Source organism: Pseudophryne corroboree, unplaced genomic scaffold (genome assembly GCF_028390025.1).
Source record: "Pseudophryne corroboree isolate aPseCor3 unplaced genomic scaffold, aPseCor3.hap2 scaffold_497, whole genome shotgun sequence".
NCBI lineage: Eukaryota > Metazoa > Chordata > Amphibia > Anura > Myobatrachidae > Pseudophryne > Pseudophryne corroboree.
In genome coordinates this window covers 438,827-464,253 of record NW_026970103.1, presented here as the reverse complement: position 1 = coordinate 464,253, position 25,427 = coordinate 438,827, and the positions used below count along the sequence as shown (strand labels likewise).

The window sequence follows — 25,427 nt, the reverse complement described above, 5'->3', positions numbered from 1 at the left end:
CAAAGAAATCTGACTTTTACCAGAGCTGACCAGAGGAAAGCACAAACACAGTCCCCCACTACCACAAATAATGCAGTCGAGTTTCCCACATTTGGGGAAATCACAGGGGTCAGCATACCCAGAATGCAATGAATGAACCTCACCCTGGAAGAACAATCTTCATGACCATGGTATCTCCTATGCAAAATAAGTATGATTTGGGATAGGGCTGGGGAGGGCCGCTGCTCAGGCACATCTCTGTCAAGTAAAGGAGATTCAACTGAGGCAGCACAAGAGAACTCTCATCTGGGGACAACAACTGCAGGGAGAACACATATTTTCAGATGAACATGGGAGAGCAGAAGGCTGCCTAATACTGAAGCACCCCAAACAACAAACCAAATGCAACAACTAGTACAAGCATTCCTGGGGGAAGGTCTGCAGAAGACGTATTTGCATACGGTGATGTCATCCAAGCAGTGGGCCAAAGTTGGCTGGAACCCTCATCTGCATATGAAAAGAGAAAAGGGGTATGCAGGGCATGGCGGCCTTTTGCGGCGCTTGGATGACCCTTAGTTCGCATTAAACACCTCCACCCTCCGTCGGTGTGGGGCTCATGTTGGCTATGCCCCAGCCCCTGAAGCATTCAAGCTGATTTCTTGCAGCAGCTGGGCACTGTAACAGCTCCAGAGCTGCTCTGAAAGGCAAGTAAAAGGGTGTGGGCCCTGCAGCACTACCTGTAGTTTGCATTGTGCGTTGGAAGGCACAAAGTAAGCAGACAGGAGAAGTCAGGAGAGTGCACAAGGGCATAGAAGGCAGCGGCTCAAGAAAAGAGAAGTGGAAACAGACAGCAAACTAGGCTGGAGAGAGACCTGAGACAAAGAGATCTGAATTATACGAGAGCCGACCAGGGGAAACACAAATTATGCAGTCAAGTTTCCCACATTTGGGGAAATCGCAGGAGCAGCACACCCAGAGTGCAATGGGTGAGCCTTGCCCTGGGAGAAGCACCTTCATGATCATAGTATCTCACCTGGCAGTTATGTAGGAGTTGGGCTAGAGCTGGGGAGGGTCGCTGCTCGGGTACCCCCCTGTCAAGTGAAGGAGATCAAACTGAGGCAGCACAATGGAACTCTCGAAAGAAGAACAAGGCTAGAGGAAGATCTGAGACAAAGAAATCTGACTTTTACCAGAGCTGACCAGAGGAAAACACAAACACAGTCCCCCACTACCACAAATAATGCAGTTGAGTTTCCCACATTTGGGGAAATCACAGGGGTCAGCATACCCAGAATGCAATGAATGAACCTCACCCTGGGAGAACAATCTTTATGACCATGGTATCTCCTATGCAAAATAAGTATGATTTGGGATAGGGCTGGGGAGGGCCGCTGCTCAGGCACATCTCTGTCAAGTAAAGGAGATTCAACTGAGGCAGCACAAGGGAACTCTCATCTGGGGACAACAACTGCCGGGAGAACACATATTTTCAGATGAACATGGGAGGGCAGAAGGCTGCCTAATACTGAAGCACCCCCAAACAACAAACCAAATGCAACAACTAGTACAAGCATTCCTGGGGGAAGGTCTGCAAAAGACGGATTTGCATACAGTGATGTCATCCAAGCAGTGGGCCAAAGTTGGCTGGAACCCTCATCTGCATATGAAAAGAGAAAAGGGGTATGCAGGGCATGGCGGCCTTTTGCGGCGCTTGGATGACCCTTAGTTCGCATTAAACACCCCCACCCTACTTCGGTGTGGGGCTCATGTTGGCCATGCCCCAGCCCCTGAAGCATTCAAGCTGATTTCTTGCAGCAGCTTGGCACTGTAACAGCTCCAGAGCTGCTCTGTAAGGCAAGTAAAAGGGTGTGGGCCCTGCAGCACTACCTGTAGTTTGCATTGTGCATCGGAAGGCACAAAATAAGCAGACAGGAGGAGAAGTCAGGATAGTGCACAAGGGTATAGAAGGGAGGGGCTCAAGAAAAAAGAAGTGGAAACAGACAGCAAACTAGGCTGGAGAGAGACCTGAGACAAAGAGATCTGAATTATATGAGAGCCGACTAGGGGAAACACAAATTATGCAATCAAGTTTCCCATATTTGGGGAAATCGCAGGGGCAGCACACCCAGAGTGCAATGGGTGAGCCTTGCCCTGGGAGAAGCAACTTCATGATCATAGTATCTCACCTGGCAGGTAAGTAGGAGTTGGGCTAGAGCTGGGGAGGGTCGCTGCTCGGGCACCCCCCTGTCAAGTGAAGGAGATCCAACTGAGGCAGCACAAGGGAACTCTTGAAAGAAGAACAAGGCTAGAGGAAGATCTGAGACAAAGAAATCTGACTTTTACCAGAGCTGACCAGAGGAAAGCACAAACACAGTCCCCCACTACCACAAATAATGCAGTTGAGTTTCCCACATTTGGGGAAATCACAGAGGTCAGCATACCCAGAACGCAATGAATGAACCTAACCCTGGGAGAACAATCTTCATGACCATGGTATCTCCTATGCAAAATAAGTATGATTTGGGATAGGGCTGGGGAGGGCCGCTGCTCAGGCACATCTCTGTCAAGTAAAGGAGATTCAACTGAGGCAGCACAAGGGAACTCTCATCTGGGGACAACAACTGCAGGGAGAACACATATTTTCAGATGAACATGGGAGGGCAGAAGGCTGCCTAATACTGAAGCACCCCCAAACAACAAACCAAATGCAACAACTAGTGCAAGCATTCCTGGGGGAAGGCCTGCCGCAGATGGATTTGCATATGGTGATGTCATCCAAGCAGTGGGTCAAAGTTGGCTTCAACCCTCGTCTGCATATGAAAAGAGAAAAGGGGCATGCAGGGCATGGCGGCCTTTTGCGGCGCTTGGCTGACCCCTAGTTTGCATTAAACACCTCCACCCTCCGTCGGTGTGGGGCTCATGTTGGCTATGCCCCAGCCCCTGAAGCATTCAAGCTGATTTCTTGCTGCAGCTGGGCACTGTAACAGCTCCAGAGCTGCTCTGTAAGGCAAGTAAAAGGGTGTGGGCCCTGCAGCACTACCTGTAGTTTGCATTGTGCGTTGGAAGGCACAAAGTAAGCAGACAGGAGAAGTCTGGAGAGTGCACAAGGGCATAGAAGGCAGCGGCTCAAGAAAAGAGAAGTGGAAACAGACAGCAAACTAGGCTGGAGAGAGACCTGAGACAAAGAGATCTGAATTATACGAGAGCCGACCAGGGGAAACACAAATTATGCAGTCAAGTTTCCCACAGGAGTATATAGGATACGACCCAGTGGTACCTGACGACATAGATACTAACAGCTATTTAATAACATTACGCTAGAAAGTGATTATTAGCAACATATATATCTATATAAACAACCCCGCCAGGGTTGTGCCTTCAAAAATAATCACACACGGACACGCTTTTTAAACCTTTTTTTCACATCTCTTTATTCTTCTTATGCACATGTATGTTAGTTCTGTGATTTTAACCTTTATGTTTCACTGCAGTTTGGGATAATAATATTAATATTTATCCAATTTTAATACATACTTAATAAAGGTTATATTTTATGATTCATTCATTCTGTCCAGTGCGTCAACAGTGCAGATTTCTTCTTGTTTTTTCTCCCAAATTCTATAACAATGACAGTAAATGTTGTTTCTTTTCAAACAGAACTTTCTTGACCATGCTTCTTGCTTGAAAGATCTGGGAGCACATGGAAAACAGTACAAACCATGCAGTATCACAAGAGCCTTTATTTGATATTTCATGAAGATAGAGCAGAATTGAGGACACGTCAACTATTTCTGCCGAAGGTGGTTCATCTTTCCACATGGTGCCTTTGGCCACTGACACCTTCGTTGAGTCAAAGTCTCTGGCTGTGGTCAGAACTTTGAAAATTTATGTCACCAGAACGGTTCAGATTAGGAAAACAGAGGCTCTGTTTGTCCTGTATGCTCCCAACAGGATTGGGTGTCCTGCTTCCATGTAGACAATTATGCGCTGGATCTGTGGTAAGATTCAGCATGCTCATTCCACGGCAGGATTGCCGTTACTGAATTAGGTGAAGACCCATTCTACTAGAAAGGTGGGTTCATCCTGGGCAGCTGGTCGGGGAGTCTCGGCATTGCAACTTTGCCGAGCAGCTATTTAGTAAACACTTTTGCTAAGTTTTACAAGTTTTAGAGTAAAGGAGATTCAACTGAGGCAGCACAAGGGAACTCTCATCTGGGGACAACAACTGCAGTGAGAACACATATTTTCAGATGAACATGGGAGGGCAGAAGGCTGCCTAATACTGAAGCACCCCCAAACAACAAACCAAATGCAACAACTAGTACAAGCATTCCTGGGGGAAGGTCTGCAGAAGACGGATATGCATATAGTGATGTCATCCAAGCAGTGGGCCAAAGTTGGCTGGAACCCTCATCTGCATATGAAAAGAGAAAAGGGGTATGCAGGGCATGGCTGCCTTTTGCGGCGCTTGGATGACCCTTAGTTCGCATTAAACACCCCCACCCTCCTTCGGTGTGAGGCTCATGTTGGCCATGCCCCAGCCCCTGAAGCATTCAAGCTGATTTCTTGCAGCAGCTTGGCACTGTAACAGCTCCAGAGCTGCTCTGTAAGGCAAGTAAAAGGGTGTGGGCCCTGCAGCACTACCTGTAGTTTGCATTGTGCATTGGAAGGCACAAAGTAAGCAGACAGGAGGAGAAGTCAGGATAGTCCACAAGGGTATAGAAGGGAGGGGCTCAAGAAAAAAGAAGTGGAAACAGACAGCAAACTAGGCTGGAGAGAGACCTGAGACAAAGAGATCTGAATTATATGAGAGCCGACCAGGGGAAACACAAATTATGCAGTCAAGTTTCCCACATTTGGGGAAATCGCAGGGGCAGCACACCCAGGTGAGATACTATAATCAGGAAGGTGCTTCTCCCAGGGCAAGGCTCACCCATTGCACACTGGGTGTGCTGCTCCTACGATTTCCCCAAATGTGGGACACTTGACTGCATAATTTGTGTTTCCTCTGGTCGGCTCTCGTATAATTCAGATCTCTTTGTCTCAGGTCTCTCTCCAGCCTAGTTTGCTCTCTGTTTCCACTTCTTTTTTCTTGAGCCCCTCCCTTCTATACCCTTGTGGACTATCCTGACTTCTCCTCCCGTCTGCTTACTTTGTGCCTTCCAATGCACAATGCAAACTACAGGTAGTGCTGCAAGGCCCACACCCTTTTACTTGCCTTACAGAGCAGCTCTGGAGCTGTTACAGTGCCCAGCTGCTGCAAGAAATCAGCTTGAATGCTTCATGGGATGGGGCATGGCCAACATGAGCCCCACACCAAAGGAGGGTGGGGGTGTTTAATGCGATCTAGGGGTCATCCAAGCACCGCAAAAGGCCGCCATGCCCTGCACGCCCCTTTTCTCTTTTCATATGCAGATGAGGGTTGAAGCCAACTTTGACCCACTGCTTGGATAACATCACCATATGCAAATCCATCTGCTGCAGGCCTTCCCCCAGGAATGCTTGCACTAGTTGTTGCATTTGGTTTGTTGTTTGGGGGTGCTTCAGTATTAGGCAGCCTTCTGCCCTCCCATGTTCATCTGAAAATATGTGTTCTCACTGCAGTTGTTGTCCCCATATGAGAGTTCCCTTGTGCTGCCTCAGTTGAATCTCCTTTACTTGACAGAGATGTGCCTGAGCAGCGGCCCTCCCCAGCCCTATCCCAAATCATACTTATTTTGCATAGGAGACACCATGGTCATGAAAATTGTTCACCCAGGGTGAGGTTCATTCATTGCATTCTGGGTATGCTGACCCCTGTGATTTACCCAAATGTGGGAAACTCGCCTGCATTATTTGTGGTAGTTGGGGACTGTGTTTGTGTTTTCCGCTGGTCAGCTCTGGTAAAAGTCAGATTTCTTTGTCTCAGATCTTCCTCTAGCCTTGTTCTTCTTTCGAGAGTTCCATTGTGCTGCCTCAGTTGGATCTCCTTCACTTGACAGGGGGGTGCCCGAGCAGCGACCCTCCCCAGCTCTAGCCCAACTCCTACTTACCTGCCAGGTGAGATACTATGATCTTGAAGGTGCTTCTCCCAGGGCAAGGCTCAACCATTGCACTCTGGGTGTGCTGCCCCTGCGATTTCCCCAAATATGGGAAACTTGACTGCATAATTTGTGTTTCCCCTGGTCGGCTCTCGTATAATTCAGATCTCTTTGTCTCAGGTCTCTCTCCAGCCTAGTTTGCTGTCTGTTTCCACTTCTCTTTTCTTGAGCCGCTCCCTTCTATGCCCTTGCGCACTATCCTGACTTCTCCCGTCTGCTTACTTTGTGCCTTCCAACGCACAATGCGAACTACAGGTAGTGCTGCAGGGCCCACACCCTTTTATTTGCCTTACAGAGCAGCTCTGGAGCTGTTACAGTGCCCAGCTGCTGCAAGAAATCAGCTTGAATGCTTCAGGGGCTGGGGCATAGCCAACATGAGCCCCACACCGAAGGAGGGTGGAGGTGTTTAATGCGAACTAGGGGTCATCCAAGCGCCGCAATAGGCCGCCATGCCCTGCATAACCCTTTTCTCTTTTCATATGCAGATGAGGGTTCCAGCCAACTTTGGCCCACTGCTTGGATGACATCACCGTATGCAAATTCGTCTCCTGCAGACCTTCCCCCAGGAATGCTTGTACTAGTTATTGCATATGGTTTGATATTTGATGGTGCTTCAGTATTAGGCAGCCTTCCGCCCTCCCATGTTCATCTGAAAAAATGTGGTCTCCCTGCAGTTGTTGTCCCCAGACGAGAGTTCCCTTGTGCTTCCTCAGTTGAATCTCCTTAACTTGACGGGGGAGGGGCTTGCCCGAGCAGCCACCCTCCCCAGCCCTATCCCAACTCATACTTATTTTGCATATGAGATCTCTATATCATGAAGATTGTTATCACAGGGTGAAGTTCATCCATTATATTTTAAAATAGGAAGGTTCAAATTACATATTTGAATTGCATCTATGTGCTGGATTCAAATGTCCCCCCCCCTTCCTTTCTCAATTGTGCCCGTCAGCAGCTATTCTAAGGTTGCTGCCAATGGGTGTGACACATTAATTTCTTCTGTGGGGTACACTGGACTCCACAAGGATTCACATTGGGGTGTAGAGTAGGATCTTGATCTGAGGCACCAACCGGCTCAAAGCTTTTGACTGTTCCCAAGATGCTCAGCGCATTCTCCTCTATAACCCCGCTTCCATGAACAGGGAGCTCAGTTTGTAGTTGGTGCCTTCAGTAGCAGGCCACTTAACAGGGGCCTGCCTCAGGCAGCCTATTCTTAGCTATTAATTTTGACAAGAAAATAAGAACTTTTTTTATGAGAATCTACAAGGGCTGCAGCAGGCTAGGTCTAATAGACATCTTTACTGCAGCTTCATCACTCCCAGCGGCGCTGTATACTCCCGTGCCCTGGTTGCTGGGTCACTGCAGCGGAGGCTCCGGTTTCTTCCTAAGGTCAGTCACACACGCACCGCCCTTCCGGATCACGAGGCCGCTGATGAAGGGGAGCGTGGCCGTAGGGGGTGGACCGTGTGCGCACTGGCGTGGACACTGATTACTGGGCAGCCGCTCCACGAGCCACCAGGTACAGTTAAGGAGCACAGGTCTGGGTTTTTTTCTCCCATATTAAACCAATTTTGTACTGCCCGCAGCGCATTGTGATAGGTAATAGGGCCTGATTCAGGTTGGATTGCAATCACAGTAAGCGATCCAACTGCAAAAATTGCTAAGAGCATACGCATGTGCCTGCATTTTCTGCGGCACCCCGCAGAGAATGCGATCGCCTCTGCCTGTCAATCGGGGCAGGGGGGGAGAGGGGGGTCAGCAACACTCCATTTCCAAGTCAGGGATGGAGCGGTGCGGGGGCAAGGCTTCAAAATGGGGTCTGCAACGGAGGAGACACAGGGGGCGTGGTCACAGCGGCTGTATGACATCACATTCAGCCGCTGTGATCACAAAAATGGTGGCGGCTTCCTGCGCGCACATACAGTCTGCACCAGCAGGAGGCTACACCATTTTTTATGATCACGCTGAACTGCAGTGCGACTGCAATTACAGATTGGTCAAGAAGGGAGGCGTCATGCTGGGTGGCCATGTCCTGTCACTGTGCAGGAGCCAGCACCGCTCACACACTAGTCCCCGGGTGCAGCCCCCAACCCCCGGGACACCCGGAGCAACAAAATGTAGATTCAGGCCACCAGGCCACGCCCCTACCTATGAAACCATGCCTCCTTTTTACCATTGCGCTGCTTATCTGCGCGCACTGCATTACAATCTCCTTCGCCACCTCTCTGGGTGTCACCAGTGATAGTGACACCTCTGCCATGCTTGTAGCAGCTGGTCCTAAGATCTACGCCTCAAGCCCTGAGTGTTTGCCCTTGTGACTTGTTGATCATCATAGCGAAGCAGATGCTTACAGAAAACTGCAGGGGCTTAGATTGAAAATAAAAAAATATATGGGTATAAGGTAGAGAGGAGCGGGTTCGGTTCTCCGAGAACCGAATTCCCCACGAACTCCACGTGGTTTACACTGGTCCGAGGCAGGCTCGGTTGTTCCCGCCTGACTCGGAAAACCTGAACAAGGGAAAATGTCATCATCCCGCTGTCGGATTCTCGCGAGATTCGGATTTCATATAAAGAGCTGCGCGTTGCCGCCATTTTTACTCGTGCATTGAAGAGGGAGCGGAGAGGACGTGGCTATGTTCTCTCAATGGAAATCTCAATATCAGTGCTCAGTATCAGTGGTTACTTATTGCTGCTCAGTAATACTAGTAGTGTGTCTCTCCTGCTCAGTGTCAGTTCTCAGTAGTATCCTCATCAGTGCTCAGTATCACTGCTCATTGTCTTGTGCTGCATTGTGGTGCTCAGCATACTACAGTACATTACTAATAGTCCAGTGCTGCATCTTGCTGCTCAGTGTCAGTTCTAGTATCCTCATCAGTGCTCACTATCACTGCTCATTACATTGTGGTGTTCTGTATACTACAGTAACATAGTAATATAGTAACATATAGTAATATAGTTTTTGAGGTTGAAAAGAGGCAAATTGCCCATCGTGTTCAACCTGTTTTAAGTTGTGATGATTCTACATACTTGCTGAATAATGTTTTATGACTAGTTAACTACTACAACTCATGTTACCCCCGGATTAACCATGTTGATATTTTAAGTATTATAACCTTGGATAGCTTTTTCATTCAGAAATGTATCCATTCCTTTTTTAAATCCAATTACAGAGTCCGCCATTACCACCTTCCCTGGCAGGGAATTCCACATCCTGATTGCCCTAACAGTGAAGATCATAGTATCTCACCTGGCAGGTAAGTAGGAGTTGGGCTAGAGCTGTGGAGGATTGCTGCTTGGGCACCCCCTGTCAAGTGAAGGAGATCCAACTGAGGCAGCACAAGGGAACTCTCGAAAGAAGAACAAGGCTAGAGGAAGATCTGAGACAAAGAAATCTGACTTTTACCAGAGCTGACCAGAGGAAAGCACAAACACAGTCCCCCACTACCACAAATAATGCAGTCGAGTTTCCCACATTTGGGGAAATCACAGGGGTCAGCATACCCAGAATGCAATGAATGAACCTCACCCTGGGAGAACAATCTTCATGACCAAGGTATCTCCTATGCAAAATAAGTATGATTTGGGATAGGGCTGGGGAGGGCCGCTGCTCAGGCACATCTCTGTCAAGTAAAGGAGATTCAACTGAGGCAGCACAAGGGAACTCTCATCTGGGGACAACAACTGCAGGGAGAACACATATTTTCAGATGAACATGGGAGGGCAGAAGGCTGCCTAAAACTGAAGCACCCCCAAACAACGAACCAAATGCAACTACTAGTGCAAGCATTCCTGGGGGAAGGCCTGCAGCAGATGGATTTGCTTATGGTGATGTCATCCAAGCAGTGGGTCAAAGTTGGCTTCAACCCTCGTCTGCATATGAAAAGAAAAAAGGGGTGTGCAGGGCATGGCGGCCTTTTGCGGCGCTTGGATGACCCCTAGTTCGCATTAAACACCTCCACCCTCCTTCGGTGTGGGGCTCATGTTGGCTATGCCCCAGCCCCTGAAGCATTCAAGCTGATTTCTTGCAGCAGCTGGGCACTGTAACAGCTCCAGAGCTGCTCTGTAAAGCAAGTAAAAGGGTGTGGGCCCTGCAGCACTACCTGTAGTTTGCATTGTGCGTTGGAAGGCACAAAGTAAGCAGATGGGAGAAGTCAGGATAGTGCACAAGGGTATAGAAGGGAGGGGCTCAAGAAAAAAGAAGTGGAAACAGACAGCAAACTAGGCTGGAGAGAGACCTGAGACAAAGAGATCTGAATTATATGAGAGCCGACCAGGGGAAACACAAATTATGCAGTCAAGTTTCCCACATTTGGGGAAATCGCAGGGGCAGCACAGCCAGAGTGCAATGGGTGAGCCTTGCCCTGGGAGAAGCATCTTCATGATCATAGTATCTCACCTGGCAGGTAAGTAGGAGTTGGGCTAGAGCTGGGGAGGGTCGCTGCTCGGGCACCCCCCTGTCAAGTGAAGGAGATCCAACTGAGGCAGCACAAGGGAACTCTCGAAAGAAGAACAAGGCTAGAGGAAGATTTGAGACAAAGAAATCTGACTTTTACCAGAGCTGACCAGAGGAAAGCACAAACACAGTCCCCCACTACCACAAATAATGCAGTTGAGTTTCCCACATTTGGGGAAATCACAGGGGTCAGCATACCCAGAATGCAATGAATGAACCTAACCCTTGGAGAACAATCTTCATGACCATGGTATCTCCTATGCAAAATAAGTATGATTTGGGATAGGGCTGGGGAGGGCCGCTGCTCAGGCACATCTCTGTCAAGTAAAGGAGATTCAACTGAGGCAGCACAAGGGAACTCTCATCTGGGGACAACAACTGCAGGGAGAACACATATTTTCAGATGAACATGGGAGGGCAGAAGGCTGCCTAATACTGAAGCACCCCCAAACAACAAACCAAATGCAACAACTAGTGCAAGCATTCCTGGGGGAAGGCCTGCAGCAGATGGATTTGAATATGGTGATGTCATCCAAGCAGTGGGTCAAAGTTGGCTTCAACCCTCGTCTGCATATGAAAAGAATAAAGGGGTGTGCAGGGCATGGCGGCCTTTTGCGGCGCTTGGATGACCCCTAGTTCGCATTAAACACCTCCACCCTCCTTCGGTGTGGGGCTCATGTTGGCTATGCCCCAGCCCCTGAAGCATTCAAGCTGATTTCTTGCAGCAGCTGGGCACTGTAACAGCTCCAGAGCTGCTCTGTAAAGCAAGTAAAAGGGTGTGGGCCCTGCAGCACTACCTGTAGTTTGTATTGTGCGTTGGAAGGCACAAAGTAAGCAGACGGGAGAAGTCAGGATAGTGCACAAGGGTATAGAAGGGAGGGGCTCAAGAAAAAAGAAGTGGAAACAGACAGCAAACTAGGCTGGAGAGAGACCTGAGACAAAGAGATCTGAATTATATGAGAGCCGACCAGGGGAAACACAAATTATGCAGTCAAGTTTCCCACATTTGGGGAAATCGCAGGGGCAGCACACCCAGAGTGCAATGGGTGAGCCTTGCCCTGGGAGAAGCATCTTCATGATCATAGTATCTCACCTGGCAGGTAAGTAGGAGTTGGGCTAGAGCTGGGGAGGGTCGCTGCTCGGGCACCCCCCTGTCAAGTGAAGGAGATCCAACTGAGGCAGCACAAGGGAACTCTCGAAAGAAGAACAAGGCTAGAGGAAGATCTGAGACAAAGAAATCTGACTTTTACCAGAGCTGACCAGAGGAAAGCACAAACACAGTCCCCCACTACCACAAATAATGCAGTTGAGTTTCCCACATTTGGGGAAATCACAGGGGTCAGCATACCCAGAATGCAATGAATTAACCTAACCCTGGGAGAACAATCTTCATGACCATGGTATCTCCTATGCAAAATAAGTATGATTTGGGATAGGGCTGGGGAGGGCCGCTGCTCAGGCACATCTCTGTCAAGTAAAGGAGATTCAACTGAGGCAGCACAAGGGAACTCTCATCTGGGGACAACAACTGCAGGGAGAACACATATTTTCAGATGAACATGGGAGGGCAGAAGGCTGCCTAATACTGAAGCACCCCCAAACAACAAACCAAATGCAACAACTAGTGCAAGCATTCCTGGGGGAAGGCCTGCCGCAGATGGATTTGCATATGGTGATGTCATCCAAGCAGTGGGTCAAAGTTGGTTCAAACACCTTTGCAAAGTTCTATAAGTTTGATACCCTGGCTGAGGAGGACCTCCTGTTTGCTCAATCGGTGCTGCAAAGTCATCCGCACTCTCCTGCCCGTTTGGGAGCTTTGGTATAATCCCCATGGTCCTTACGGAGTCCCCAGCATCCTCTAGGACGTAAGAGAAAATAAGATTTTAAACCTACCGGTAAATCTTTTTCTCGTAGTCCGTAGAGGATGCTGGGTGCCCGTCCCAAGTGCGGTCTACTTCTGCAAGACTTGTATATAGTTATTGCTTACATAAGGGTTATATGTTAGTTTTCATCGGTCTTGGACTGATGCTATGTTGTTTTCATACTGTTAACTGGGTAGTATATCACAAGTTATACGGTGTGATTGGTGTGGCTGGTATGAATCTTGACCTTGGATTAACAAAAATCCTTTCCTCGTACTGTCCGTCTCCTCTGGGCACAGTTTCTCTAACTGAGGTATGGAGGAGGGGCATAGAGGGAGGAGCCAGTGCACACCCAGATCTAAAGTCTTTCTTAAAGTGCCCATGTCTGCTGCGGAGCCCGTCTATCCCCCATGGTCCTTACGGAGTCCCCATCATCCTCTACGGACTACGAGAAAAAAAAATTACCGGTAGGTTTAAAATGTTATTTTTTTCTCTGCAACCCACTGCTAAATTGTGCTTCCTAGCTGTTTTTTATAAAATCACTTAATTAAATCTAACTCTGATTACGTCAGAGAAGGCCAGGTACCCTACACCATAAGAGGGGGTTTGAAATTTTGACTTGTCTACTTAAAGATCACCAAAATCTGATGACAAGGTCAATTACATCCCTGGGTGGGATTGAACCACCAACCTTTTGGTTAATAGCCCATGTAAGTGCAAGAAATCCTGAAGCACTCACTCATCATGGGAAAGTACCAATGTGTTTCTTACAAAAATTCTCCAGATTATTGACTTTTTAAAGTTTTTCTAGGAAACGTTCTAGATGAATGCTTATTAGCCTTTGTCAGTATTGACTTTCGCAAGGTGTCTCTGTGGCGCAATCGGTTAGCATGTTTGGCTATTAACCAAAAGGTTGGTGGTTCAATCCCACCCAGGGATGTAATTGACCTTGTAATCAGATTTTGGTGATCTTTAAGTAGACAAGTCAAAATTTCAAAAAACCCCCTTATGGTGTAGGGTACCTGGCCTTCTCTGATGTAATCAGAGTTAGATTTGATTAAGTGATTTTATAAAAAAACAGCTAGGAAGCACAATTTAGCAGTGAGTTGCAGAGAAAAAAAATTATGCTGGCAGAAAAGTCCAATTGAGTGATTAAACAGCTCTTCATTTTCTGATTTTATGTTTATGCTAACAAATTTGCTCTCTGAAAAGTGTCCACAAAGCCAAGTCTCTGATTAACACCTTTGTAGGAATGGTTTTTCACCTATTACTGAATTAAACTTGCTTCATTGGAAAGGCATCAAAGATGCATCCTCATTTCAATGTCTACTGAAATAATACAGGTTGACACCAGGAAACGTCACTGCATCCTTGCTGCTTCCTCATGGGGAAGTCTGTTTAATGTGAAAACAAGGTGATATCTAATCAGCACACAGGTAAGGAATTAAGAAAATCTTTCTTTATGGGTGAAGATGTTTCTCACAAATTGTTGTCCCAATGCATCATTGAAATTCAAGATGGAAGATGATTTTCATATATCACTTGTACATTTTGCATTGCTCTTCTGGTGACAATGTAGTTTGTTTTTGTCAATTACCATTTCAGTAATAGGGTAAAGAAAATTAAGTGGATTTTTTAAAGAAAACAATGCTGTCAATATACTATTAAAACAAATTAAAATGATAAAAGTTATTGTACTTTAAGTAAAAATAAAAGTGCCAAAATATCAATCCCAGTTTTTGATTACTTTCATTATAAAAAAAAAAATGCACATAGCAGAGGATAGTTTCGATCAATCGACCTCTGGGTTATGGGCCCAGCATGCTTCCATTGCACTACTCTGCTGCTCATGGAAGTGTCAGAGATCCTGAAGACTAAATTGATTAAAGGCCTTAAAGTACTGGACTATAAGGAAAGACTTACTAGGCTGAATATTTATACACTAGAAAAGAGGTGCCTAAGAGGAGATATTATTAATATCTTCAAATATGTAAAGATACATAACAAAGAGTTATCAGAGGAATTATTTATTAAAAGAACACGTGGTCACTCGCTGCGACTGGAGGAAAGTTCAGAACGCAATGGAGGAAAGGTTTCTTCACTGTTAGGGCAATCAGGATGTGGAATTCCCTGCCAGGGAAGGTGGTAATGGCGGACTCTGTAATTGGATTTAAAAAAGGAATGGATACATTTCTGAATGAAAAAGCTATCCAAGGTTATAATACTTAAAATATCAACATGGTTAATCCGGGGGTAACATGAGTTATAGTAGCTAACTAGTCATAAAACATTATTCAGCAAGTATGTAGAATCATCACAACTTAAAACAGGTTGAACACGATGGGCAATTTGCCTCTATTCAACCTCAAAAACTATGTTACTATATTACTATGTTATTGTAGTATACAGAACACCACAATGCAATGAGCAGTGATAGTGAGCACTGATGAGGATACTAGAACTGACACTGAGCAGCAAGATGCAGCACTGGACTATTAGTAATGTACTGTATTATGCTGAGCAACACAATGCAGCACAAGACAATGAACAGTGATACTGAGCACTGATGAGGATACTACTGAGAACTGACACTGAGCAGGAGAGACACACTACTAGTATTACTGAGCAGCAATAAGTAACCACTGATACTGAGCACTGATATTGAGATTTCCACTGAGAGAACATAGCCACGTCCTCTCCGCTCTCTCTTCAATGCACGAGTAAAAATGGCAGCAACGCGCAGCTCTTTATATGGAATCCGAATCTCGCGAGAATCCGACAGCGGGATGATGACATTTTCCCTTGTTCAGGTTTTCCGAGTCAGGCGGGAACAACCGAGCCTGCCTCGGACCAGTGTAAACCACGTGGAGTTCGTGGGGAATTCGGTTCTCGGAGAACCGAACCCGCTCCTCTCTACCTTATACCCTATAAATTTTTTTATTTTCAATCTAAGCCCCTGCAGTTTTCTGTAAGCATCTGCTTCGCTATGATGATCAACAAGTCACAAGGGCAAACACTCAGGGTTTGAGGCGTAGATCTTAGGACCAGCTGCTACAAGCATGGCAGAGGTGTCACTATCACTGGTGACACCCAGAGAGGTGGCGAGGGAGATTGTAATGCAGTGCGCGCAGATAAGCAGTGCAATGGTAAAAAGGAGGCATGGTTTCATAGGTAGGGGCGTGGCCTGGTGGCCTGAATCTACATTTTGTTGCTCCGGGTGTCCCGGGGGTTGGGGGCTGCACCCGGGGACTAGTGTGTGAGCGGTGCTGGCTCCTGCAAAGTGACAGGGCATGGCCACCCAGCATGACGCCTCCCTTCTTGACCATGCTGTAATTGCAGTCGCACTGCAGTTCAGCGTGATCATAAAAAATGGTGTAGGCTCCTGCTGGTGCAGACTGTATGTGCGCGCAGGAAGCCGCCACCATTTTTGTGATCACAGCGGCTGAATGTGATGTCATACAGTCGCTGTGACCACGCCCCCTGTGTCTCCTCCGTTGCAGACCCCATTTTGAAGTCTTGCCCCCGCACCGCTCCATCCCTGACTTGGAAATGGAGTGTTGCTGACCCACCTCTCCCCCCCTTCCCCGCCCCGATTGACAGGCAGAGGCGATCACATTCTCTGCGGGGTGCCGCAGAAAATGCAGGCACATGCGTATGCTCTTAGCAATTTTTGCAGTTGGATCGCTTATTGTGATTGCAATCCAACCTGAATCAGGCCCTATTACCTATCACAATGCGCTGCGGGCAGTACAAAATTGGGTTAATATAGGAGAAAAACCCCCAGACCTGTGCTCCTTAACTGTACCTGGTGGCTAGTGGAGCGGCTGCCCAGTAATCAGTGTCCACCGCAGTGCGCACACGGCCCACCCCCTACGGCCTCGCTCCCCTTCAGCAGCGGCCTCGTGATCCGGAAGGGTGGTGTGTGTGTGACTGACCTTAGGATGAAACCGGAGCCTCCGCTGCAGTGACCCAGCAACCAGGGCACGGGAGTATACAGCGCCGCTGGGAGTGATGAAGCTGCAGTAAAGATGTCTATTAGACCTAGCCTGCTGCAGCCCTTGTAGATTCTCATAAAACAAGTTCTTCTTTTCTTGTCAAAATTAATAGCTAAGAATAGGCTGCCTGAGGCAGGCCCCTGTTAATTGGCCTGCTACTGAAGGCACCAACTACAAACTGAGCTCCCTGTTCATGGAAGCGGGGTTATAGAGGAGAATGCACTGAGCTTCTTGGGAACAGTCAAAAGCTTTGAGCCGGTTGGTGCCTCAGATCAAGATCCTACTCTACACCCCAATGTGAATCCTTGTGGAGTCCAGTGTACCCCACAGAAGAAATTAATGTGTCACACCCATTGGCAGCAACCTTAGAATAGCTGCTGACGGGCACAATTGAGAAAGGAAGGGGGGGGGGACATTTGAATCCAGCACATAGATGCAATTCAAATATGTAATTCGTACCTTCCTATTTTAAAATATAATGGATGAACCTCACCCTGTGAGAACAATCTTCATGATCAAGAGATCTCATATGCAAAATAAATATGAGTTGGGATAGGGCTGGGGAGGGCTGCTCGGGCAGCACCTCCCCCATCAAGTTAAGGAGATTCAACTGAGGAAGCACAAGGGAACTCTCGTCTGGGGACAACAACTGCAGGGAGACCACATCTTTTCAGATGAACATGGGAGGGCGGAAGGCTGCCTAATACTGAAGCACCATATGCAACAACTAGTACAAGCATTCCTGGGGGAAGGTCTGCAGCAGACAGATTTGCATACGGTGATGTTATCCAAGCAGTGGGCCAAAGTTGACTGGAACCCTCATCTGCATATGAAAAGAGAAAAGGGGCATGCAGGGCATGGCGGCCTTTTGCAGTGCTTGGATGACCCCTAGTTCACATTAAACACCCCCACCCTCCTTTGGTGTGGGGCTCATGTTGGCCATGCCCCATCCCCTGAAGCATTCAAGCTGATTTCTTGCAGCAGCTGGGCACTGTAACAGCTCCAGAGCTGTTCTGTAAGGCAAGTAAAAGGGTGTGGGCCCTGCAGCACCACCTGTAGTTCGCATTGTGCGTTGGAAGGCACAAAGTAAGCAGACGGGAGGAGAAGTCAGGATAGTGCGCAAGGGCATTCTTTTCTCTTAGTCCGTAGAGGATGCTGGGGTCACATTAAGAACCATGGGGTATAGACGGGATCCGCAAGAGACATGGGCACTTTAAGACTTTCAAAGGGTGTGAACTGGCTCCTCCCTCTATGCCCCTCCTCCAGACTCCAGTTATAGGAACTGTGCCCAGGGAGACGGACATTTCGAGGAAAGGATTTATTGTTAAACTAAGGTGAGCATCTTACCAGCTCACACCTTAAACATGCCGCAGAACGTGGCATTCAACAGAACACAAGCCAACGGCATGAACAATTGCAGCAAAAAGCTGACCAGAACCATAACACAACATGTGTATAACCACAAGTAATAACTGCAGACACAGTATGGACTGGGACGGGTGCCCAGCATCCTCTACAGACTAAGAGAAAAGGATTTACCGGTAGGTATTAAAATCCTATTTTCTCATACGACCTAGAGGATGCTGGGGTCACATTAAGAACCATGGGGTTATACCAAAGCTCTTGAACGGGTGGGAGAGTGCGTACGACTCTGCAGCACCGAATGACCCAACTTAAGGTTATCATCAGCCAAGGTATCAAACTTGTAAAACTTAGCAAAAGTGTTTACTAAATAGCTGCTCGGCAAAGTTGCAATGCCGAGACTCCCCGACCAGCTGCCAAGGATGAACCCACCTTTCTAGTAGAATGGGTCTTCACCTACTTCAGTAACGGCAATCCTGCCGTGGAACGAGCATGCTGAATCTTACCACAGATCCAGCGCATAATGGTCTGCATGGAAGCAGGACACCAAATCCTGTTGGGAGCATACAGGACAAACAGAGCCTCTGTTTTCCTAATCTGAACCGTTCTGGTGACATACATTTTCAAAGTTCTGACCACAGCCAGAGACTTTGACTCAACGAAGGTGTCAGTGGCCAAAGGCACCATGTGGAAAGATGAACCACCTTCGGCAGAAATTGTTGACGTGTCCTCAATTCTGCTCTATCTTCATGAAAGATCAAATAAAGGCTCTTGTGATACTGCATGGTTTGTACTGTTTTCCATGTGCTCCCAGACCTTTAAGCAAGTAGCATGGTCAAGAAAGTTCTGTTTGAAAAGAAACAACATTTACTGTCATTGTTATGCAAATAAACTTACATTAAAGCTAACAAGAAAGCACACTCGTTCTGTCTTTAAACTGATAAAAGAAACCCCAATAATATGGAGCATGCAAAAATTGAGATAAAACTCAGTTTTGCTCCTCTCCACGGAAATCTTTAGTAAAAGGCGAAAGATTTGTTCGTTCTGAAGAGAAACCAGAACATGACCAAGATTCCACCTGTCGCCTGAGTGCCATGCCAGCAGTCCTCATTCAGCTCAAAGTGAGCACCCAATTTGAAAGAAAGAAAGCAGATTTCTCACCAGGCTTCCCCTTGCTATAAACATGGTTTGTACTCTTTTCCATGTGCTCCCAGATCTTTCAAGCAATTAGTGTGGTCAAGAAAGTTCTGTTTGAAAAGAAACAAACATTTACTGTCATTTCTATGCAAATGAGCTTACATTAAAGCACACTCGTTCTATCTTTAAACCGATAAAATAAAATCCCAATAAGATGGGGCATGCAAAAATTGAGATAAAACTCAGTTTTGCTCCTCTCCACGGAAATCTTTAGTAAAAGGCGAAAGATTTGTTCGTTCTGAAGAGAAACCAGAACATGACCAAGATTCCACCTGTCGCCTGAGTGCCATGCCAGCAGTCCTCATTCAGCTCAAAGTGAGCACCCAATTTGAAAGAAAGAAAGCAGATTTCTCACCAGGCTTCCCCTTGCTATAAACATGGTTTGTACTCTTTTCCATGTGCTCCCAGATCTTTCAAGCATTTAGTATAGTCAAGAAAGTTCTGTTTGAAAAGAAACAAACATTTACTGTCATTTCTATGCAAATGAGCTTACATTAAAGCACACTCGTTCTATCTTTAAACCGATAAAAGAAACCCCAATAAGACGGAGCATGCAAAAATTGAGATAAAACTCAGTTTTGCTCCTCTCCACGGAAATCTTTAGTAAAAGGCGAAAGATCTGTTCGTTTTGAAGAGAAACCAGAGTATGACTAAGATTCCACCTGTCGCCTGAGTGCCATGCCAGCAGTCCTCATTCAGCGCAAAGTGAGCACCCAATTTGAAAGAAAGAAAGCAGATTTCTCACCAGGCTTCCCCTTGCTATAAGCATGGTTTGTACTCTTTTCCATGTGCTCCCAGATCTTTCAAGCAATTAGAATGGTCAAGAAAGTTCTGCTTGAAAAGAAACAGACATTTATAGTCATTGTTATGCAAATAAACTTACATTAAAGCTAACAAGAAACTGATAAAAGAAACCCCAATAATATGGGGCATGCAAAAATTGAGATAAAACTCAGTTTTGCTCCTCTCCACAGAAATCTTTAATAAAAGGCGAAAGATTTGTTCGTTCTGAAGAGAAACCAGAGCATGACCAAGATTCCACCTGTCGCCTAAATGCTGTGCCAGCAGTCCTCATTCAGATCAAAGTGAGCGCCCAACTTGAAAGTAAGCAGATTTCTCACCTGGCTTCTCCTTGCTATAAGCATGGTTTGTACTGTATTCCATGTGCTCCCAGATCTTTCAAGCAAGTAGCATGGTCAAGAAAGTTCTGTTTGAAAAGAAACAAACATTTACTGTCATTTCTATGCAAATGAGCTTACATTAAAGCACACTCATTCTATCTTTAAACCGATAAAAGAAACCCCAAAAAGATGGGGCATGCAAAAATTGAGATAAAACTCGGTTTTGCTCCTCTCCACGGAAATCTTTAATAAAAGGCGAAAGATTTGTTCGTTCTGAAGAGAAACCAGAGCATGACCAAGATTTTTATCTGAAAATATGTGTTCTCCCTGCAGTTGTTGTCCCCAGATGAGAGTTCCCTTGTGCTGCCTCAGTTGAATCTCCTTTACTTGACAGAGATGTGCCTAAGCAGCGGCCCTCCCCAGCCCTATCCCAAATCATACTTATTTTGCATAGGAGATACCATGGTCATGAAGATTGTTCTCCCAGGGTGAGGTTCATTCATTGCATTCTGGGTATGCTGACCCCTGTGATTTTCCCAAATGTGGGAAACTCGCTTTTATACCCTTGTGCACTATCCTGACTTCTCCTCCTGTCTGCTTACTTTGTGCCTTCCAATGCACAATGCAAACTACAGGTAGTGCTGCAGGGCCCACACCCTTTTACTTGCCTTACAGAGCAGCTCTGGAGCTGATACAGTGCCAAGCTGCTGCAAGAAATCAGCTTGAATGCTTCAGGGGATGGGGCATGGCCAACATGAGCCCCACACCGAAGGAGGGTGGGGGTGTTTAATGCGAACTAAGGGTCATCCAAGCGCCGCAAAAGGCCGCCATGCCCTGCATACCCCTTTTCTCTTTTCATATGCAGATGAGGGTTCCAGCCAACTTTGGCCCACTGCTTGGATGACATCACCGTATGCAAATCCGTCTTCTGCAGAACTTCCCCCAGGAATGCTTGCACTAGTTGTTGCATTTGGTTTGTTGTTTGGGGGTGCTTCAGTATTAGGCAGCCTTCTGCCCTCCCATGTTCATCTGAAAATATGTGTTCTCCCTGCAGTTGTTGTCCCCAGATGAGAGTTCCCTTGTGCTGCCTCAGTTGAATCTCCTTTACTTGACAGAGATGTGCATGAGCAGCGGCCCTCCCCAGCCCTATCCCAAATCATACTTATTTTGCATAGGAGATACCATGGTCATGAAGATTGTTCTCCCAGGGTGAGGTTCATTCATTGCATTTTGGGTATGCTGACCCCTGTGATTTACCCAAATGTGGGAAACTCGACTGCATTATTTGTGGTAGTGGGGGACTGTGTTTGTGCTTTCCTCTGGTCAGCTCTGTTAAAACTCAGATTTCTTTGTCTCAGATTTTCCTCTAGCCTTGTTCTTCTTTCGAGAGTTCCCTTGTGCTGCCTCAGGTGGATCTCCTTCACTTGACAGGGGGGTGCCCGAGCAGCGACCCTCCCCAGCTCTAGCCCAACTCCTACTTACCTGCCAGGTGAGATACTATGATCAGGAAGGTGCTTCTCCCAGGGCAAGGCTCACCCATTGCACTCTGGGTGTGCTGCTCCTACGATTTCCCCAAATGTGGGACACTTGACTGCATAATTTGTGTTTCCTCTGGTCGGCTCTCGTATAATTCAGATCTCTTTGTCTCAGGTCTTTCTCCAGCCTAGTTTGCTGTCTGTTTCCACTTCTTTTATCTTGAGCCCCTCCCTTCTATACCCTTGTGCACTATCCTGACTTCTCCTCCCGTCTGCTTACTTTGTGCCTTCCAATGCACAATGCAAACTACAGGTAGTGCTGCAGGGCCCACACAATCTTTTACTTGCCTTAAAGAGCAGCTCTGGAGCTGTTACAGTGCCCAGCTGCTGCAAGAAATCAGCTTGAATGCTTCAGGGGATGGGGCATGGCCAACATGAGCCCCACACCAAAGGTGGGTGGGGGTGTTTAATGCGAACTAGGGGTAATCCAAGCACCGCAAAAGGCCGCCATGCCCTGCACGCCCCTTTTCTCTTTTCATATGCAGATGAGGGTTGAAGCCAACTTTGACCCACTGCTTGGATGACATCACCATATGCAAATCCATCTGCTGCAGGCCTTGCCCCAGGAATGCTTGCACTAGTTGTTGCATTTGGTTTGTTGTTTGGGGGTGCTTCAGTATTAGGCAGCCTTCTGCCCTCCCATGTTCATCTGAAAATATGTGTTCTCCCTGCAGTTGTTGTCCCCAGATGAGAGTTCCCTTGTGCTGCCTCAGTTGAATCTCCTTTACTTGACAGAGATGTGCCTGAGCAGCGGCCCTCCCAGCCCTATCCCAAATCATACTTATTTTGCATAGGAGACACCATGGTCATGAAGATTGTTCACCCAGGGTGAGGTTCATTCATTGCATTCTGGGTATGCTGACCCCTGTGATTTCCCCAAATGTGGGAAACTCGCCTGCATTTTTTGTGGTAGTGGGGGACTGTGTTTGTGTTTTCCTCTGGTCAGCTCTGGTAAAAGTCAGATTTCTTTGTCTCATATATTCCTCTAGCCTTGTTCTTCTTTCGAGAGTTCCCTTGTGCTGCCTCAGTTGGATCTCCTTCACTTGACAGGGGGGTGCCCGAGCAGTGACCCTCCCCAGCTCTAGCCCAACTCCTACTTACCTGCCAGGTGAGATACTATGATCATGAAGGTGCTTCTCCCAGGGCAAGGCTCACCCATTGCACTCTGGGTGTGCTGCTCCTGTGATTTCCCCAAATGTGGGAAACTTGATTGCATAATTTGTGTTTCCCCTGGTCGGCTCTCGTATAATTCAGATCTCTTTGTCTCAGGTCTCTCTCCAGCCTAGTTTGCTGTCTGTTTCCACTTCTCTTTTCTGGAGCCACTCCCTTCTATGCCCTTGCGCACTATCCTGACTTCTCCCGTCTGCTTACTTTGTGCCTTCCAACGCACAATGCGAACTACAGGTAGTGCTGCAGGGCCCACACCCTTTTAGTTGCCTTACAGAGCAGCTCTGGAGCTGTTACAGTGCCCAGCTGCTGCAAGAAATCAGCTTGAATGCTTCAGGGGCTGGGGCATAGCCAACATGAGCCCCACACCAAAGGAGGGTGGGGGTGTTTAATGCGAACTAGGGGTCATCCAAGCACCGCAAAAGGCCGCCATGCCCTGCATGCCCCTTTTCTCTTTTCATATGCAGATGAGGGTTCCAGCCAACTTTGGCCCACTGCTTGGATGACATCACCGTATGCAAATCCGTCTGCTGCAGACCTTCCCCCAGGAATGCTTGTACTAGTTGTTGCATATGGTTTGATATTTGATGGTGCTTCAGTATTAGGCAGCCTTCCGCCCTCCCATGTTCATCTGAAAAGATGTGGTCTCCCTGCAGTTGTTGTCCCCAGACGAGAGTTCCCTTGTGCTTCCTCAGTTGAATCTCCTTAACTTGATGGGGGAGGGGCTGCCCGAGCAGCCACCCTCCCCAGCCCTATCCCAACTCATACTTATTTTGCATATGAGATCTCTTGATCATGAAGATTGTTCTCACAGGGTGAAGTTCATCCATTATATTTTAAAATAGGAAGGTACAAATTACATATTTGAATTGCATCTATGTGCTGGATTCAAATGTCCCCCCCCCCCTTCCTTTCTCAATTGTGCCCATCAGCAGCTATTCTAAGGTTGCTGCCAATGGGTGTGACACATTAATTTCTTCTGTGGGGTACACAGGACTCCACAAGGATTCACATTGGGGTGTAGAGTAGGATCTTGATCTGAGGCACCAACCGACTCAAAGCTTTTGACTGTTCCCAAGATGCTCAGCGCATCCTCCTCTATAACCCCGCTTCCATGAACAGGGAGCTCAGTTTGTAGTTGGTGCCTTCAGTAGCAGGCCACTTAACAGGGGCCTGCCTCAGGAAGCCAATTCTTAGCTATTCATTTTGACAAGAAAAGAAGAACTTGTTTTATGAGAATCTACAAGGGCTGCAGCAGGCTAGGTCTAATAGACATCTTTACTGCAGCTTCATCACTCCCAGCGGCGCTGTATACTCCCGTGCCCTGGTTGCTGGGTCACTGCAGCGGAGGCTCCGGTTTCTTCCTAAGGTCAGTCACACACACACCGCCCTTCCGGATCACGAGGCCGCTGATGAAGGGGAGCGTGGCCGTAGGGGGTGGACCGTGTGCGCACTGGCGTGGACACTGATTACTGGGCAGCCGCTCCACTAGCCACCAGGTACAGTTAAGGAGCACAGGTCTGGGGGTTTTTCTCCTATATTAAACCAATTTTGTACTGCCCGCAGCGCATTGTGATAGGTAATAGGGCCTGATTCAGGTTGGATTGCAATCACAATAAGTGATCCAACTGCAAAAATTGCTAAGAGCATACGCATGTGCCTGCATTTTCTGCGGCACCCCGCAGAGAATGCGATCGCCTCTGCCTGTCAATCGGGGCAGGGGGGGAGAGGGGGGTCAGCAACACTCCATTTCCAAGTCAGGGATGGAGCGGTGCGGGGGCAAGGCTTCAAAATGGGGTCTGCAATGGAGGAGACACAGGGGGCGTGGTCACAGCAGCTGTATGACATCACATTCAGCCGCTGTGATCACAAAAATGGTGGCGGCTTCCTGCGCGCACATACAGTCTGCACCAGCAGGAGGCTACACCATTTTTTATGATCACGCTGAACTGCAGTGCGACTGCAATTACAGCATGGTCAAGAAGGGAGGCGTCATGCTGGGTGGCCATAAGAGATGAGCGGGTTCGGTTCCTCGGAATCCGAACCCGCCCGAACTTCACCCTTTTTTGCTCGGGTCCGAGCAGACTCGGATCCTCTCGCCTTGCTCGGTTAACCCGAGCGCGCCCGAACGTCATCATCCCGCTGTCGGATTCTCACGAGACTTGGATTCTATATAAGGAGCCGCGCGTCGCCGCCATTTTCACACGTGCATTGAGATTGATAGGGAGAGGACGTGGCTGGCGTCCTCTCCGTTTAGATTAGAAGATAGAGACGAGTGACATTTGATTTACTACTAATTTGGGGAGCAGTTGAACTTGTCAGGAGTACTCAGTAGTGCAGAGTTTTGCTGATAGTGACAACCAGTTTTATTATTTATAATCCGTTCTCTGCCTGAAAAAAAACGATACACATACCATATCTGTGCTCAGCCTCAGTGTGCTGCATGATATATCATCTATGTATATCTGACTGTGCTGAGTGCTCACTGCTCACACAGCTTAATTGTGGGGGAGACTGGGGAGCAGTTATAGCAGGAGTACAGTGCACACTTTTGCTGCCAGTGTGACCACCAGTATATTGTCTGCCTGAAAAAGTTAAACACTCCTGTGGTGTTTTTTTTTAATTCTATAAATGCATTCTGCTGACAGTGTCCAGCAGGTCCGTCATACATATATTATA

The 25,427-nt window shown here is 47.4% G+C and overlaps 19 non-coding genes and 4 pseudogenes across 19 annotated transcripts; 8 read left to right on the top strand and 15 right to left on the bottom strand.

Annotated features, from left to right (window-relative positions):
- Nucleotides 1–30: 30 nt before the first annotated feature.
- LOC135030386 (U1 spliceosomal RNA) lies at nucleotides 31–194 on the bottom strand. The gene has a single exon (XR_010226406.1). It is a non-coding gene; the product is annotated as a U1 spliceosomal RNA (small nuclear RNA).
- A 670-nt stretch (nucleotides 195–864) lies between these two features.
- On the bottom strand, nucleotides 865–1,027 carry LOC135030294 (U1 spliceosomal RNA). The gene has a single exon (XR_010226324.1). It is a non-coding gene; the product is annotated as a U1 spliceosomal RNA (small nuclear RNA).
- Nucleotides 1,028–1,179: 152 nt separating this feature from the next.
- Nucleotides 1,180–1,343, bottom strand: LOC135030382 (U1 spliceosomal RNA). The gene has a single exon (XR_010226402.1). It is a non-coding gene; the product is annotated as a U1 spliceosomal RNA (small nuclear RNA).
- A 702-nt stretch (nucleotides 1,344–2,045) lies between these two features.
- On the bottom strand, nucleotides 2,046–2,180 carry LOC135030309 (U1 spliceosomal RNA; annotated as a pseudogene).
- Nucleotides 2,181–2,332: 152 nt separating this feature from the next.
- Nucleotides 2,333–2,496, bottom strand: LOC135030178 (U1 spliceosomal RNA). Its single transcript, XR_010226227.1, has one exon. It is a non-coding gene; the product is annotated as a U1 spliceosomal RNA (small nuclear RNA).
- Nucleotides 2,497–4,857: 2,361 nt separating this feature from the next.
- LOC135030326 (U1 spliceosomal RNA) lies at nucleotides 4,858–5,013 on the top strand. Its single transcript, XR_010226348.1, has one exon. It is a non-coding gene; the product is annotated as a U1 spliceosomal RNA (small nuclear RNA).
- A 674-nt stretch (nucleotides 5,014–5,687) lies between these two features.
- LOC135030216 (U1 spliceosomal RNA) lies at nucleotides 5,688–5,851 on the top strand. The gene has a single exon (XR_010226262.1). It is a non-coding gene; the product is annotated as a U1 spliceosomal RNA (small nuclear RNA).
- Nucleotides 5,852–6,003: 152 nt separating this feature from the next.
- On the top strand, nucleotides 6,004–6,166 carry LOC135030304 (U1 spliceosomal RNA). Its single transcript, XR_010226333.1, has one exon. It is a non-coding gene; the product is annotated as a U1 spliceosomal RNA (small nuclear RNA).
- Nucleotides 6,167–9,469: 3,303 nt separating this feature from the next.
- Nucleotides 9,470–9,633, bottom strand: LOC135030390 (U1 spliceosomal RNA). Its single transcript, XR_010226410.1, has one exon. It is a non-coding gene; the product is annotated as a U1 spliceosomal RNA (small nuclear RNA).
- A 692-nt stretch (nucleotides 9,634–10,325) lies between these two features.
- On the bottom strand, nucleotides 10,326–10,467 carry LOC135030292 (U1 spliceosomal RNA; annotated as a pseudogene).
- Nucleotides 10,468–10,619: 152 nt separating this feature from the next.
- On the bottom strand, nucleotides 10,620–10,783 carry LOC135030388 (U1 spliceosomal RNA). Its single transcript, XR_010226408.1, has one exon. It is a non-coding gene; the product is annotated as a U1 spliceosomal RNA (small nuclear RNA).
- A 692-nt stretch (nucleotides 10,784–11,475) lies between these two features.
- Nucleotides 11,476–11,617, bottom strand: LOC135030256 (U1 spliceosomal RNA; annotated as a pseudogene).
- A 152-nt stretch (nucleotides 11,618–11,769) lies between these two features.
- Nucleotides 11,770–11,933, bottom strand: LOC135030373 (U1 spliceosomal RNA). Its single transcript, XR_010226394.1, has one exon. It is a non-coding gene; the product is annotated as a U1 spliceosomal RNA (small nuclear RNA).
- Nucleotides 11,934–18,676: 6,743 nt separating this feature from the next.
- On the bottom strand, nucleotides 18,677–18,792 carry LOC135030340 (U5 spliceosomal RNA). Its single transcript, XR_010226362.1, has one exon. It is a non-coding gene; the product is annotated as a U5 spliceosomal RNA (small nuclear RNA).
- A 275-nt stretch (nucleotides 18,793–19,067) lies between these two features.
- On the bottom strand, nucleotides 19,068–19,183 carry LOC135030339 (U5 spliceosomal RNA). The gene has a single exon (XR_010226361.1). It is a non-coding gene; the product is annotated as a U5 spliceosomal RNA (small nuclear RNA).
- A 274-nt stretch (nucleotides 19,184–19,457) lies between these two features.
- LOC135030337 (U5 spliceosomal RNA) lies at nucleotides 19,458–19,573 on the bottom strand. The gene has a single exon (XR_010226359.1). It is a non-coding gene; the product is annotated as a U5 spliceosomal RNA (small nuclear RNA).
- Nucleotides 19,574–19,837: 264 nt separating this feature from the next.
- LOC135030356 (U5 spliceosomal RNA) lies at nucleotides 19,838–19,953 on the bottom strand. The gene has a single exon (XR_010226377.1). It is a non-coding gene; the product is annotated as a U5 spliceosomal RNA (small nuclear RNA).
- Nucleotides 19,954–20,223: 270 nt separating this feature from the next.
- Nucleotides 20,224–20,339, bottom strand: LOC135030347 (U5 spliceosomal RNA). The gene has a single exon (XR_010226368.1). It is a non-coding gene; the product is annotated as a U5 spliceosomal RNA (small nuclear RNA).
- Nucleotides 20,340–20,483: 144 nt separating this feature from the next.
- On the top strand, nucleotides 20,484–20,611 carry LOC135030322 (U1 spliceosomal RNA; annotated as a pseudogene).
- A 593-nt stretch (nucleotides 20,612–21,204) lies between these two features.
- Nucleotides 21,205–21,368, top strand: LOC135030205 (U1 spliceosomal RNA). The gene has a single exon (XR_010226252.1). It is a non-coding gene; the product is annotated as a U1 spliceosomal RNA (small nuclear RNA).
- Nucleotides 21,369–21,520: 152 nt separating this feature from the next.
- Nucleotides 21,521–21,683, top strand: LOC135030244 (U1 spliceosomal RNA). The gene has a single exon (XR_010226289.1). It is a non-coding gene; the product is annotated as a U1 spliceosomal RNA (small nuclear RNA).
- Nucleotides 21,684–22,358: 675 nt separating this feature from the next.
- LOC135030208 (U1 spliceosomal RNA) lies at nucleotides 22,359–22,522 on the top strand. Its single transcript, XR_010226255.1, has one exon. It is a non-coding gene; the product is annotated as a U1 spliceosomal RNA (small nuclear RNA).
- A 152-nt stretch (nucleotides 22,523–22,674) lies between these two features.
- On the top strand, nucleotides 22,675–22,837 carry LOC135030288 (U1 spliceosomal RNA). The gene has a single exon (XR_010226321.1). It is a non-coding gene; the product is annotated as a U1 spliceosomal RNA (small nuclear RNA).
- Nucleotides 22,838–25,427: the final 2,590 nt, after the last annotated feature.